Source organism: Strix aluco, chromosome 2 (genome assembly GCF_031877795.1).
Source record: "Strix aluco isolate bStrAlu1 chromosome 2, bStrAlu1.hap1, whole genome shotgun sequence".
Taxonomy (NCBI): Eukaryota; Metazoa; Chordata; class Aves; order Strigiformes; family Strigidae; genus Strix; species Strix aluco.
Genome location: NC_133932.1, coordinates 119989882 through 120002278, shown reverse-complemented (window position 1 = coordinate 120002278; position 12397 = coordinate 119989882). Strand labels below are relative to the sequence as shown.

The window sequence follows — 12397 nt, the reverse complement described above, 5'->3', positions numbered from 1 at the left end:
GCATGAGGTATTCTGGGCGTGGCGGCAATCACAGCGACTGCCCGGAAAACAAACCCACGGCGGTTCTGCTGAAGGCCCGAAAGTGGAGCCCCTCTCTTGTAATCCATCCCTGCGGCCTTGTAAACCGGGGCCGGCTCTCCCCAGGCCGGGCCTGCCCGGGCCTGCCCGCCCCTTCCCGGCCAGGCGGCGGGGCGAGGCCCAGGCGCCCCCTAGCGGCGGCGGCCGCGCTCGCCAGCGGCGAGTGCCCAGCCCGCTCGCCCACAAACTGACGTTACTTACAGAGAAACACCCCTTTCCTTTACATTTCTGCATTCCAGAGAGAAGAGAAAAATACAAAAACCCCACACTTACTCTAACGTCGACCATATCAGGCTTTGCGTGAACACGCCTTTCACTGAAAAATGTATTTAAAACCTTGCACAAACACTGGCATTAATATTTAAACACTGTAAAGTCTTTACTGGTACATGCTTGGCATTATCTGTAGTCATTACCTGAGCTGCTTTTGACTTGTGCTGTCATCCCCAACTCATGAAACAAACCCTTAAATTGCTTGTGTGCATTTGTATTTACACACACATGCAGGCCCATATATTGAACCCTATATATAGTTATGCGAGTACCAAATATTAATGATACGTAATATGTAATTGCAATATCGCATTACTATTAAATACTTCTCATTTGCAATGACTCCCAGCCAAACCACATCATTTCCCTATATACCTGCTCTGTCAAGTCTACATGCCCCCTCATGATACTAATGAACGACAGTTGTGAACTAGAAGCAAAGCCTGTCTGAAGAAACAATTACAGCAGGAGATGGTATCTGCACTCAGTATTGCAATGAACTTGCCTTTGAGGCAGCGCTATTGTTACTTGGATTGCAAATTGTACATTGAGACACTGCTCCGTGGGAGTGTCAAAACACGTAATGCCCTCTAAGCCAAATGTACTAATCTTGCTTCCCTGTCTGTTCCATTCATCCTTGCTCCTCGTTTCTCTACAGCCACTTTGGACACTCAGAGCCACTTCTTTTTGAGAGGACACAACATCATTGTGACCGGGAAAAGTACCTGTAAACTGTTGCAGGATTAAAAGCAACTCCATTCCCAGGATAATTTACAGGAGACTGCTCCACAAACCGGAGCAGGCAGCAATCCTAAATGACCTCACAGGCTACACCTTGTTACCTTTTCCCATCTATTATCCTACACAGCATCTAAACTAATGAATCACTCGGGAGCGATTCCTTCGCACTGTTTTTAAAAACATCTCTTCCTTATTGGCACAAGGATGTCCCAGTATTTCTTATACAGACATCTCCAGGGAAAAGTTAATCTAAATGTTTGTATGTACTAGACTTTCATGTCTAAATGTTTGTATGTACTAGTCTTTCATGTGGGTTATCATAAATACTGTGAAAAGACCTGTAGCCTCCCCCTGCCGCTTCCTGTTAGGATAATAAGGAGCTTTAATTGCTACTGTAAGAGGAAAGGTATTTTCTCTACCATCTTCAGCCTGAATATAAAGCAGATGACAGATGTATAAGGTAGTAGACACTGGGTTGCCAAATAGGAGGTCTGGGGACATCTCTGCTGTTTGCAGGGGACAGAGGACTCAATCCCACTTTTGCCAAAGCAGAAATTATGATCTCTATTGATTTCAGCAGAAGTAGGATTTGGCCCTAAAGGACTCTTATCACACACCTCACAAGAGAACAGATACACAGAAACCACCGAGCACAAGGAATTGCACCGGGTGAAGGGTAAGCAGACGTATTTGCTCATTGGATCAAGCTCTCAGTGTCTGAGAAAACAAGGCTGAAAGGATTGCAGATAAAAACAGTGCCGAAAGCATTAGATAAAAACTACAGCAGGCCAGATAATCTGCAAAAACAGTTACCTAAAATGTATGTCTTTACTCTGTTTATATTCCTTACTTTGTCAGTGAGAAAAGGCTAGAGATGTTTAAAAATAGTGCCTGAAGAACCAGTTCTTTCCTAATTTTTTTGCTTTAACTTATCACCTTCCCACTGCTTTATACATTATGCCACACTGGTGAACTGTGCATCTCTATCATTTCTATGGCCAGTTAATTTTCTAGAAAACTCTGGCTGTTATCACAGTCACAGATAGTTCTAAAATGCATATGCAAGAATATTTTCTTACTTATAGTTCCTTTTAATTTGGTAAAAATAATTTAAAGACATACTTTCAAGTTGTCATCTTATTTGAAAAAAAGGGGAAAAGAAGTATTACTGACAACAGCAAAGACTACCACAGCTGAAGTAATTTGAAAAAATTATTATCTGCCATTTCATATAAACATATGATAGCAACAACATTCTGCTTTCCAAGGTCTCAGAGAAGCTCCTGTGGCAGGTTAATCCTACCAGGAAGAAAAATAATAATATGCAGAGCCAAGATACTCTTTCCTAGCACGTCAGACACACAATAAATCTATTTTCAAAGGCAGTCTTTATTCTTAGTAGCTGGTATATTTTTACTCACATTAAAGAAATCTTTTGTTTATGTTTCTTTCTTACTGTTTTCTGTTTGGCTAATGTCAATAAACCAAGTCAGCTTCATTATTACATGTAAAATGTTATGCAGAAATACGTGAATCAGAGAGGAAAACTGACTCTGATGTTTTGGTTGCACACACTACAAGGCAATGTAAAAAGATCTAACTGAAAATTCACTTTTTTTTTTTCCCATTGGCTTTTGTATATGTAAAATTAAGCATTTCTGCAGTAATTCTCTGAAAAATCAAGGCCTCCTCTCTTTTGATGAATAAAATATGTTGGCAATAATGCTTGAATCTAACCTGCTAGGTTGTTGCTAAACAACCACTCAGATTTAATTTTCTCTTCCCTCAAAATACTGGTTTTCTATTTAAGTTTTCATCCTTTTCATTATTATTACTGCTGCTGTCATTTTTGTTATTATTATTTCTTGATTTTATAATGCCCATTAAGCCACTAAGTTGCCTTCAGAAGACATATTTGTCTGAGTATGTGACCAATAAAACTGAAGATGTGTATGGGCAAAGAGGATGTGCCACAACAAGGAAAACCAAGGAACGTATTAGTTCAGTGTTTCTTTCTGACCATGACCCAGATACCAATAAATGTAATGGAAGGACTTTCACTGTCCCGAACAGGCATCAGGTCAGGCTGCTGGAGAGTCACCTAGTGGTGACATTCCTGGATGGAAGGGAGTAACTGGAAGTGCCAAGACCGGTTCACCTGAAGGACTGGGGAAACATTTCACAGCCCAGCACTGAACTGTATGGGATGTGTTTTCAATCCCACTTTGACAGGCTCATCAAGTGTCCCGCTCACAATTATCCCTAAATATTTAGGTTCCAAAAATGTGCAAAGCCAGGAGATGGAATCAGGGAGAAAGTGAAAAGGAAATTAATCTTCTTCATTTTCTCTTCCCAGACTATACAGTTAATAGGCAGAAGTACTTTAAACACAAAGATACCCACGCTATAGTACACTTTCAAGCAGCAAGTAGGGCTACTTAAGCAGAGAGCTGCAAATACTAAATGTAATTTTGTCACCAGAACACTCTTCTGACAAAAGACACAGATTCACACATTAAGTCCAGTCATGTGTACCAGGGACACAAGCAGGGAATATGCGAATTAAAGGCAAAACATCTTTTCTGCCCTTACTGAAGTTCCACCTTGTCCGCTCATGGGGAAAATCCTTCCATTTCCGCTTCTATTCTTTTTAACTAAAAAGTAGAAAAACCACAAAATCTGACATTATTACATTACCTCTATTCAGCAGACTTATTCTTTTAAATTAAAGCTGATCACCTGCTTTGAGATAGCCTAATACAGTAGCAATGTGTACATTCATGACACACAATCCACAAAGGCAGCAAGACTATCAGCATACAGGAAACATTCTTATCAGACTCTCACTGTGCATTGAATACTTCTTTCCACTCTATAACTCACAACGTCTTTTGTGTCTACAATTTTTTAACTTAAGCACCCTTTGTACAGTGGCTAAAAGTTACCTCTTTTCCCAAAACTTTAACTTCTCATATTAAACTATATGAAATTAATATACTGCAGATGACTTGCTCTAGCTGCTGTTTTCCCTCACCAAGTCCAACACATCATTTCCCCTTGAAGCTTTTGTCTGTCGCCCTCAGCAAGTGCATAGACTGACACTTCCCTTCAAAAGAGAAAACTAGGAAATGTGGTAAGGGCAAGGCTGAGGTTCATTCTCATGCTGACCACATAATTCCTCTCTGCTCTGACAGCGCAGGCATCAGTTGTTCTCAGTTAAAGCTCAGAAATCAGGAGCTCAATGACTGTCTCCATAAAATTAAGTTTTTAAAGCAAAGAGCATTGAAAATTGAGATCACAGGAGCTGAGGGTGATTAATCACCCATCTCAAACTGTAACAATGCCTCAAAACATCACTTTTAACAGGAAACTATCTTTAGCAGCTACCCTGGGTTTACAGTGAGAACATTATTTCAGCCCTGCTGGAACAAACAGAAAAGGCTGTAAGTATGTATCATTTGAGTTTATATGTACTTAGAACATGAAAGCTTTTAGTCCTTTGGGCAGCTGGTCAACAAGAGTGAATGAGGTGAAATACCGCTAGTAATGTCACAACTGTCGGTGACTCTCCAGCTCGGGCTGACTTTCTGACATTTCCTCTGCAGTGACTGCAAAGCAGGGGAAAGCTCCACTCTAAGAATGTTTTACAGATGATTTACAATCTCTCTGTACAGGCTGCAAATGACAGGTCAAAAAAAAGGGTGTTACTTTATTATGCTGTCAATACTAATGAGGCCAGGTGCAAGGTCCTGCGTATGGGTCGGGGCAATCCCATGCACAAATACAGGCTGGGCAATGACTGGATTGAGAGTAGCCCTGAGGAGAAGGATTTGGGGGTATTAGTGGATGGAAAACAGTATAAGCCAGCAATGTGCGCTCGTATCTCAGAAAGCCAACTGTATCCTGGGCTGCCTCAAGAGAACTGTGGCCAGCAGGTCGAGGGAGGTGATTCTCCCCCTCTACTCCACTCTTGTGAGACCCAACCTGGAGTACTGTGTTCAGCTCTGGGGCCCCCAACATAAGAAGGACATGGACCTGCTCAAGAGGGTCCAGAGGAGGCCATGAAGATGATTGGGGGGCTGGAGCACCTCCCTATGAGGACAGGCTGAGAGAGTTGGGGTTGGTCAGCCTGGAGAAGAGAAGGCTCGGGGCAGACCTTTTAGTGGCCTTCCAGTACTTAAAGAGGGCCTACAGGAAAGATGGGGAGGGATTCTTTATCAGGGAGTGTAGTGACAGGATGAGGGGTAACGGTTTTGAACTGAAAGAGTGTAGATTTAGATTAGATGTAAGGAAGAAATTATTTACTGTGATGGTGGTGAGACACTGGAACAGGTTGTCTAGGGAAGCTGTGGATGTCCCCTCCCTGGTAGTGTTCAAGGCCAGGTTGGACGGGGCTTTGAGCAACCTGCTAGTGGAAGGTGTCCCTGCCAATGGCAGGGGGGTTGGAACTCAATGATCTTTAAGGTCACTTCCAACCCAAACCATTCTGTGATTCTATTAATATTATATGGTAATAATAAAACAAAGCCATGATGGAATCAATGGGAAGGAATGCTATCTATCATTTTTAAAGTGTGTCACATAGCTTCTGGATGGTAGTAATTAATCTCTCTAATGAGATTACTTCCTGATCTAGAGAAAGGTGTCCCTGCCCATGGCAGGTGGGTTGGAACTAGATGATTTAAGGTCCCTTCCAACCCAAACCATTCTGTGATGACAATGATGATTAATAGGAATGTCCATTAGCATTAATACAGGGTAATAGATGCAGTGGATATAATTCTCCATGCAAAGATTCTGATTTGTTTGCAGGGATAGATGTAGTCTTGATCCAAAAACATCTCATGACAGGAATAAGTTTTGGGGTCCTAAATTTCTGTCCTGGCAATCTTACATGGAAATACAGATGTATACCATGTGTGCCACATGATGGGTTGGAAGGCTGGGGATCAGGTCTTCTTAGGTCTCTCAGTAAATCTGAAGCTAATGATTAACAGCAGACATATTTCATCTTCCAGGGTACAGCTGCTAGTTGACTGTGAGACCTTTTATAAATATTGATAGCATGCAAAGAGACAGCCATCTATGCAAGTAATTTACAGTCAGCCATGTATTATACATTTTACTGCCTTACAAACACATGCAATGCAGATGCTATTTCTCATGTTACTGTATGACTTTATGCAAAACCTTTCCTAGGTAACAACATAAGGGGAAAACCAAGAAAACAGACACAGGCCAGGTAAGAACTCTGAATGAGGGGAATTGGTTTCAAATGAAGATCAAGGTCTCATCTCTGCAAGCAGGTTTGTGTATGATAGCCCATGGGTTTGGACAGAGCTCTAAAACTGAGAGGCTCCAGTTGGGCTTAGACATTTGTTTGTACAGAGCTAAGCTTGAAGCCTAGGGCTTTCAAAATACACCTCTGCAATCTCAGATAATTGTGCAGAGTCTCACACAGAGCTGAAGCAAGATTCTGGTCAACAGAAGTAAGACAGAAGGTCAGAGTGTACCTGCACACTGTGTTAATGTAACACTACAAAAGCCGCATTTACATTGCTTCAAATTAAGGAAAGCAGTCATAAGAATGAATGTAAGCTCTAAAAGTTGTCACAGTGGATGTTTTTCATCTGGAAATATAATGCTTATATATACGTATATAATATATACTTGCACAGATCCTCTGCTATAGTAGCTTAGAATCTCATAATTTATCACAACTCTTCCACTGGAAATAGAAATATTATAGTATAATAATACTTAAAAATATAATATGTATATAATTTTTATATATACATATAAATATGTATTTGAGAACACGCAAGTCTACAATGCAGGAAGAAGCAGACTGCAGAGAACCCCAGCCACACTGCTGCAGCTTTGCTTGACTACAGTTCTCTGTACTCAAGCCCCTGTGTCTGGAAATCCAAAGATATGGCAAGCAGAAGTATTGAAGTTCCTTGATTATTTCAAACACAAATTAAACTGTGTGTAAACAGACTGTATTTTTCATCATTTACTCTTAGCTTTTGTTTTGCGGTTTTGATGTGTTTGGTCACAGTTTGTATGGTACCAGTACATATAACTATTTATTTCCATGGTAAGACTGATAAAAAGAATATAGCTTCTGGTAGGAGTTTAAAATGCGGGCATTGAAATACAGATTATTACATTTAAGAGCATTAATATAACAATCTAGCTGCAAAGAAGGATTAGAAATACATTTCGTGTGAACGTTTAAATGCACAAATCATCAGGAAAAAGTCACAATTTTTCCCTACTTGCTTTAATGCATTTTTCACATGAAATATGTAAGTTGTGAAACTTTTCAGACTGTCAGCTCCAGGGAATTAAGTCATTTTTCAATTTAAAACAAGTACAGAAAAGGCTGAACTGAGGTCAGTCCTTAGTCTATATAGTCCCATGTTAAAGTTATGCAACACAGAAGAAAATGGGGTCTCTGTGCCCAAAGCGCAAAACTCCATTGGACCAAACTCCACTTGATTTGAAAACTAGATTCAGAGAGCAAAAAGATTTTAAAGGATGATTAAATTTTCTGTGAAATTCAGTATACATAAACCACTGACAAAAACTAAACTTGAAAAAAGAAAAGGAGACAGACACACGCAACATTTTTCAAATGCTGTCAAAACAGTATCTGATACAAACCAACGAACGTCAGCTGAAGTCTTGACATACAGCCCAGCAAACCTTGTTCTCAGCCATTAGCTAAGTCTCTCCAAGAGCCACATCTACAGGAGGTGCAAGTGCTGCTTGTCTAGATGGATCCAAGAATCTGAAGTACCTCAGGGACCAAATCCAGCAAAACTCCAGCATGTCGGGTTTCACCACGGAAAGCACGCGTTGCAGTCTTTGACAGGATTACAAGACACATGTAACCTGAACACATCACTGAAGCACAGCTGTGCCAGTACCAGGGGAGATGATACCAGCCAGTTTGAACATGAATCAGACATGGTCCTGTGCAACACTTTTTCAACTTCTTGTCATAACCAATTTAGTATTTCTGAAATATGTGCGAGGACTTCAAGGTGTTGGGACGCAGACAGTGTGTAGATGCTGTCAGCACCTGAAAACATTTTTAGGGTCCTTTCAAGGCTGCTCACTGCAGAATGATATTAATTCCTTTCCTTACAGCAATGACAGGCAGTGCGTGTTATAGTTCACATGGCATTACCTTCCAGAGTCCCAGTGACTCTACTGCACCCGCCACTGGCTTTACAAACAACTTTTAACAGACATAGGTAAGAGAGCTGAGCTACAATGAGAGTGACCATACTTCACTGACGTTTTCAGCATTTCAGACAGTTCTCTTCTCCATGCACCTCCATGACTCTTTGCTTGCTTAGTATGGGAAGCTGTCTTCTTCCACCTGATGGCCATTTCCAATTTAACTAGTGTCAATTACTATTTTAACTTCTGCACTTGGACTGTGGAGAAGACAGAGGGTGTTGAGAACATAGAGACATTACTATTGGAAAAGTCAAACCTGGGAGGTGCACAGACTTCCTACAAGGTGCACAAGTCCCTAACTGGGTCACAACTCTGTAGAAAAACTAACAAAATCGGACTGTTCTGCATTAGTTATTCCAGAATAACTCCCCATACTGACTGTCTACTCAGCAGTTAATGCCAGCTTGCACTGCTGTGCTTGACCTATTTATTCTTGAAGCCTGGTCAATTTATCCATACAGACAAAGCTCAATTAATTCTACTTTTACCATTAAGATTGGACTTAGAAAATGTCTACCCATGGGCTTAAGAGTAAGCCTTGGCTTAAATCTCATCAGTTTCAACAAGTATCTTCTTTTTGGCAGCCCTAGTGACACCAGAAAGTGTGCTAGATAATAATAATAATAATAATAATTATTATTATTATTATTATTTTAATTTTTATAGTATTTTGTCACTTGAAAATGCAAACATTAGTTTGAACCCTGGCACAAGGCCTGTGTTTGAATGAGCATGGGTGAAAATGCCCCGAGCATGTCCTCCCCGCCCCTGCGGGTTTGGCTGCCATGGCCCAGGGCCAGCTTGGAAAAAGCAGAGCTGGTGGCCTTGGAGAAAGCTGTCGTGAAGACAGCCAGAGGCCTCAGCAAGGGCCACCCCTCCTTCCCCTGGGAGCTGCTTTTAAACAGAGGGTGTCCTACTGGGCCTTGCCCCAGCTACAGCCCCAGATGCGTCCCCAGCTCTGTCTGTGCACGGCCACTGCTCCACTGAGCCGGGCCTTGACCCCTGGGCTGACATCCCAACCTGGCCTCAGCTCACACACCCCACCCCTGGCCTGCCCAGCCATCGCGGGGGCATGGCTGACCATGGTCACTGTCACTAGGTCTGACCCTGGTGTGACTTCATGTCTTGACTTTGGACCTGCATCCTCACCACAGCCCTGCCTCGTGATGACCAGGCTGGGGTGGACCTGGTTACCCTCACCAGGCCCGATCCCAGCCCTGGCTCAAGCCCACGGCCTGGCCACAGCACCATGGTGATCGCGCTGGGGCTGCCCCCATCTGTCTTGCTGGGGCGGTGGGATGGTGGGACAGGCCCTGGCAGTGAGGCCCTGCCCTGCCAGCTCCATGGGGAGTCCCCGTGGCCCCAGTAACGTGAAGAAAGAAGAAACACATTCAGTGTACAACAGACAGGCTCTTCTGGGTCTCATTCTGCCACCACACACACTGTAGAAAACCCCGGGCTCTCAAACACAAAGTGCAAAGCTTTGGAGGAAAAGATTGACCTTTCATTGACACTGAAATTAGTTTACTATGAAAAGACAAGACCAATGAGCTGGCAGCAATGCCAGTCTGGACCCTGGTCTGTAGATGTAAAAGCGGAGTTACACCACATACTTCAGTTTAGTTAGCCCAGGTGCACAGGGCTAAAAACCAAAACAGAAAATGGCACATGCTGTGCCCACCCACCCCCAGCTGTTACCACCTGCTCTTCCTCTGCTCACCTGAAGCCCTAGTCCTTGACTCCAGGCCCCACCACAAGATAGGATTATTAAAAAACAGCGATGAGGAAAAAACTTCATATGCAATTTAACTAATTGCCTTTGGTTACAGTACTCCCACTCGAACAAGGGGAGACCCAAAGTGGGATTATTTATGACAGTAATTGTTTACCAAACCAAGTAAAGGTTTTTAAATCACAGTCTTCCCTGCCATTTCCCCTTCTATTTACACTTCTTTAGCATATTAGTGCTTCAGGGCTTCAAGGACCTGTTTTCATAAGTGTTTACAAACCACTAAACATGCCGGTGGCACAGTATCAGTAGTAAATAATAATAGTATCTCCTCCACAAACAAGACACAATAGAGCACTTGTGCCCTGAAACATTCTGGGTGGAGTATCACTTATGAAAGAATTTCTTTATTAATGCTTTGTTCAGGGAGGGAGCTCCACTGGAACGACAATATACCCAAGGGATGCTGTCCTGGTATCCTGCCTGCTCCCCTCACCCATGCACCTTATGGGTATTTTGGGATTGATTCTAGAAATTCTTTGTAATTATAAGGAATTAGGCCCATAATCTAGATCTCTAATACCCAAGAAGTATCCTTAGTCTCTGAGAGGCTGCAAGAGGGTCAACAGGACTACTGTTGTGAATAAGCCAAAATGAAGGCTGCAGTGTCAGACCCCTCAAACTGTAAGCAAGACAAAATAATTGAAGCACCAAGAAAGTGCTGAGTATGTCTGCAACTCTGCAACAAATGCCTTCCAAAGTTCTGAGTAAGAAGGTGAAAAAATACATTCCCCACACAGCGTTTTATTCCCACCTTCTATTGCCAGACCCATGAGAGCAAATGTCAGTCAAGAGAGTACAATAAGGAATTATTTGTAACAAATGATGTGCCGTAAGGCAGTAAGAACAGTTGTGTTCCTGTAACAAATAACTATGTCCAAATGATTTGTTGTAGATACTGTCTAAAACAAAGTAAGGAGGGGATTCACCCCTCCCACAAAAATCATATGTTGTTAATGGGTCACCAAAAATGAGTGGTGCTGACTGTACCTCCCAATTAATTTCTTTTGCTTTTCATCTTTAAATTTGAGGATAAATTAAAACAAACCTCTGCTTTGCTGCCATCTATTCTCATTGTCATAGATCTATAAGAATAAATCTACTAAATAAAAAAAGCAAAAGCATAAATCAACCTGGAAATAAGCAAAACAAATTAGAGCAAAGGGAATGAGTGCTATTCTCTCCCAAAAGCTCCATTTCCCTTTGCTCTTGTTTTCAGTTCCTATTCAGACAGTGGCTGATGCCTAAGATATATCCTAGAGCTGGTAGTTAATTTTTTTCCATTCTTCCTACTGAAAAAAGAAAAAATTCCTTACACAATACAGGCATAGTTACTTCTCGAAACATGATCTAGCAGGTAAACTGCTATTCAGAGAGGTAGGTTCATTTCCCTGTTCAGTGGCTCAGTCTCAGTTTTTTTCAGTGTCTCATTTGAAAGTGAAGATAACAGTATTTCCCTTCTTCTCAAGGATTAATAAACTAAAACGATACAAGGCTATTGTATGTAGTCATAATAGGAGCATTATATAGCACAGACAAATCTCCTAAATAGAAGTTAGTAAGTGAAGAATTCGGAGCTCTTCTGCTCTTTTAAATACATTCCCTATTTATCCATAGCTCTTCGGCTGTATCTCAAAACTGTTCATTTTTTGGACAACATGCAAATGTACTAGCTACTTGTTCCCATGCCACAACACCCTACCTGCTGCGTCTTTTAAGTAGCTGGCTCCATGTCTCCTGGCTCCTCTCATCTCAGCTGCTTTCTCTGGGCCCTGGTGCTGTTTCAGCGGTGGAGGGGCATCTTTGCGCCCAGTGCTCAGGCAGTCTGAGGCATTGGAGCCCTGAAGATGACAGGAAAGACACCTGCTTGGGCACTGTCTGCCTCTCCACACTCTGCAGAGGGAGGAGCTGCCTCGGAGATAAAAGGCTGAGCTCCACCTCTGTATCCCATTGCTTAATGCCCTACCGCTGCTGAGCCTTCCTGCAGGGACTGCCAGTCCCTTTGCTGCCTGCCAGGCTCGGAAGTGCTGTCCTGAAGAGATGGGAAGCAGCCAGCCTCCCTTGTCACCCTGCCCATCAGCTTCTTGGAGAAAGGACAGAAAACAGAAGCACCTGCAGGTTTATTAAGCCTTTAGGACCTGGGGCTCTGCATGTAAATATCAGCTGTCAATTCTTTTTTTAATTTCTGTCCCCAGCAGCTGCAGAACAAAGCTTGAGAAGAGGAGCTGGGTGCACCCCGAAGCCTTGAAACCAGAAGTCGAA

At 42.4% G+C, this 12397-nt stretch overlaps 1 protein-coding gene across 1 annotated transcript in view; it reads right to left on the bottom strand.

Annotated features, from left to right (window-relative positions):
- The window catches only part of EXPH5 (exophilin 5), a 32319-nt gene extending 20350 nt beyond the window's left edge, over window positions 1-11969 (bottom strand). The window contains exon 1 of the mRNA XM_074816116.1: window positions 11838-11969. The gene's annotated coding sequence lies outside the window, so the exon portion shown is untranslated. The remainder of the gene's footprint in view (window positions 1-11837) is intronic.
- Between the last annotated feature and the right edge of the window lie 428 nt (window positions 11970-12397).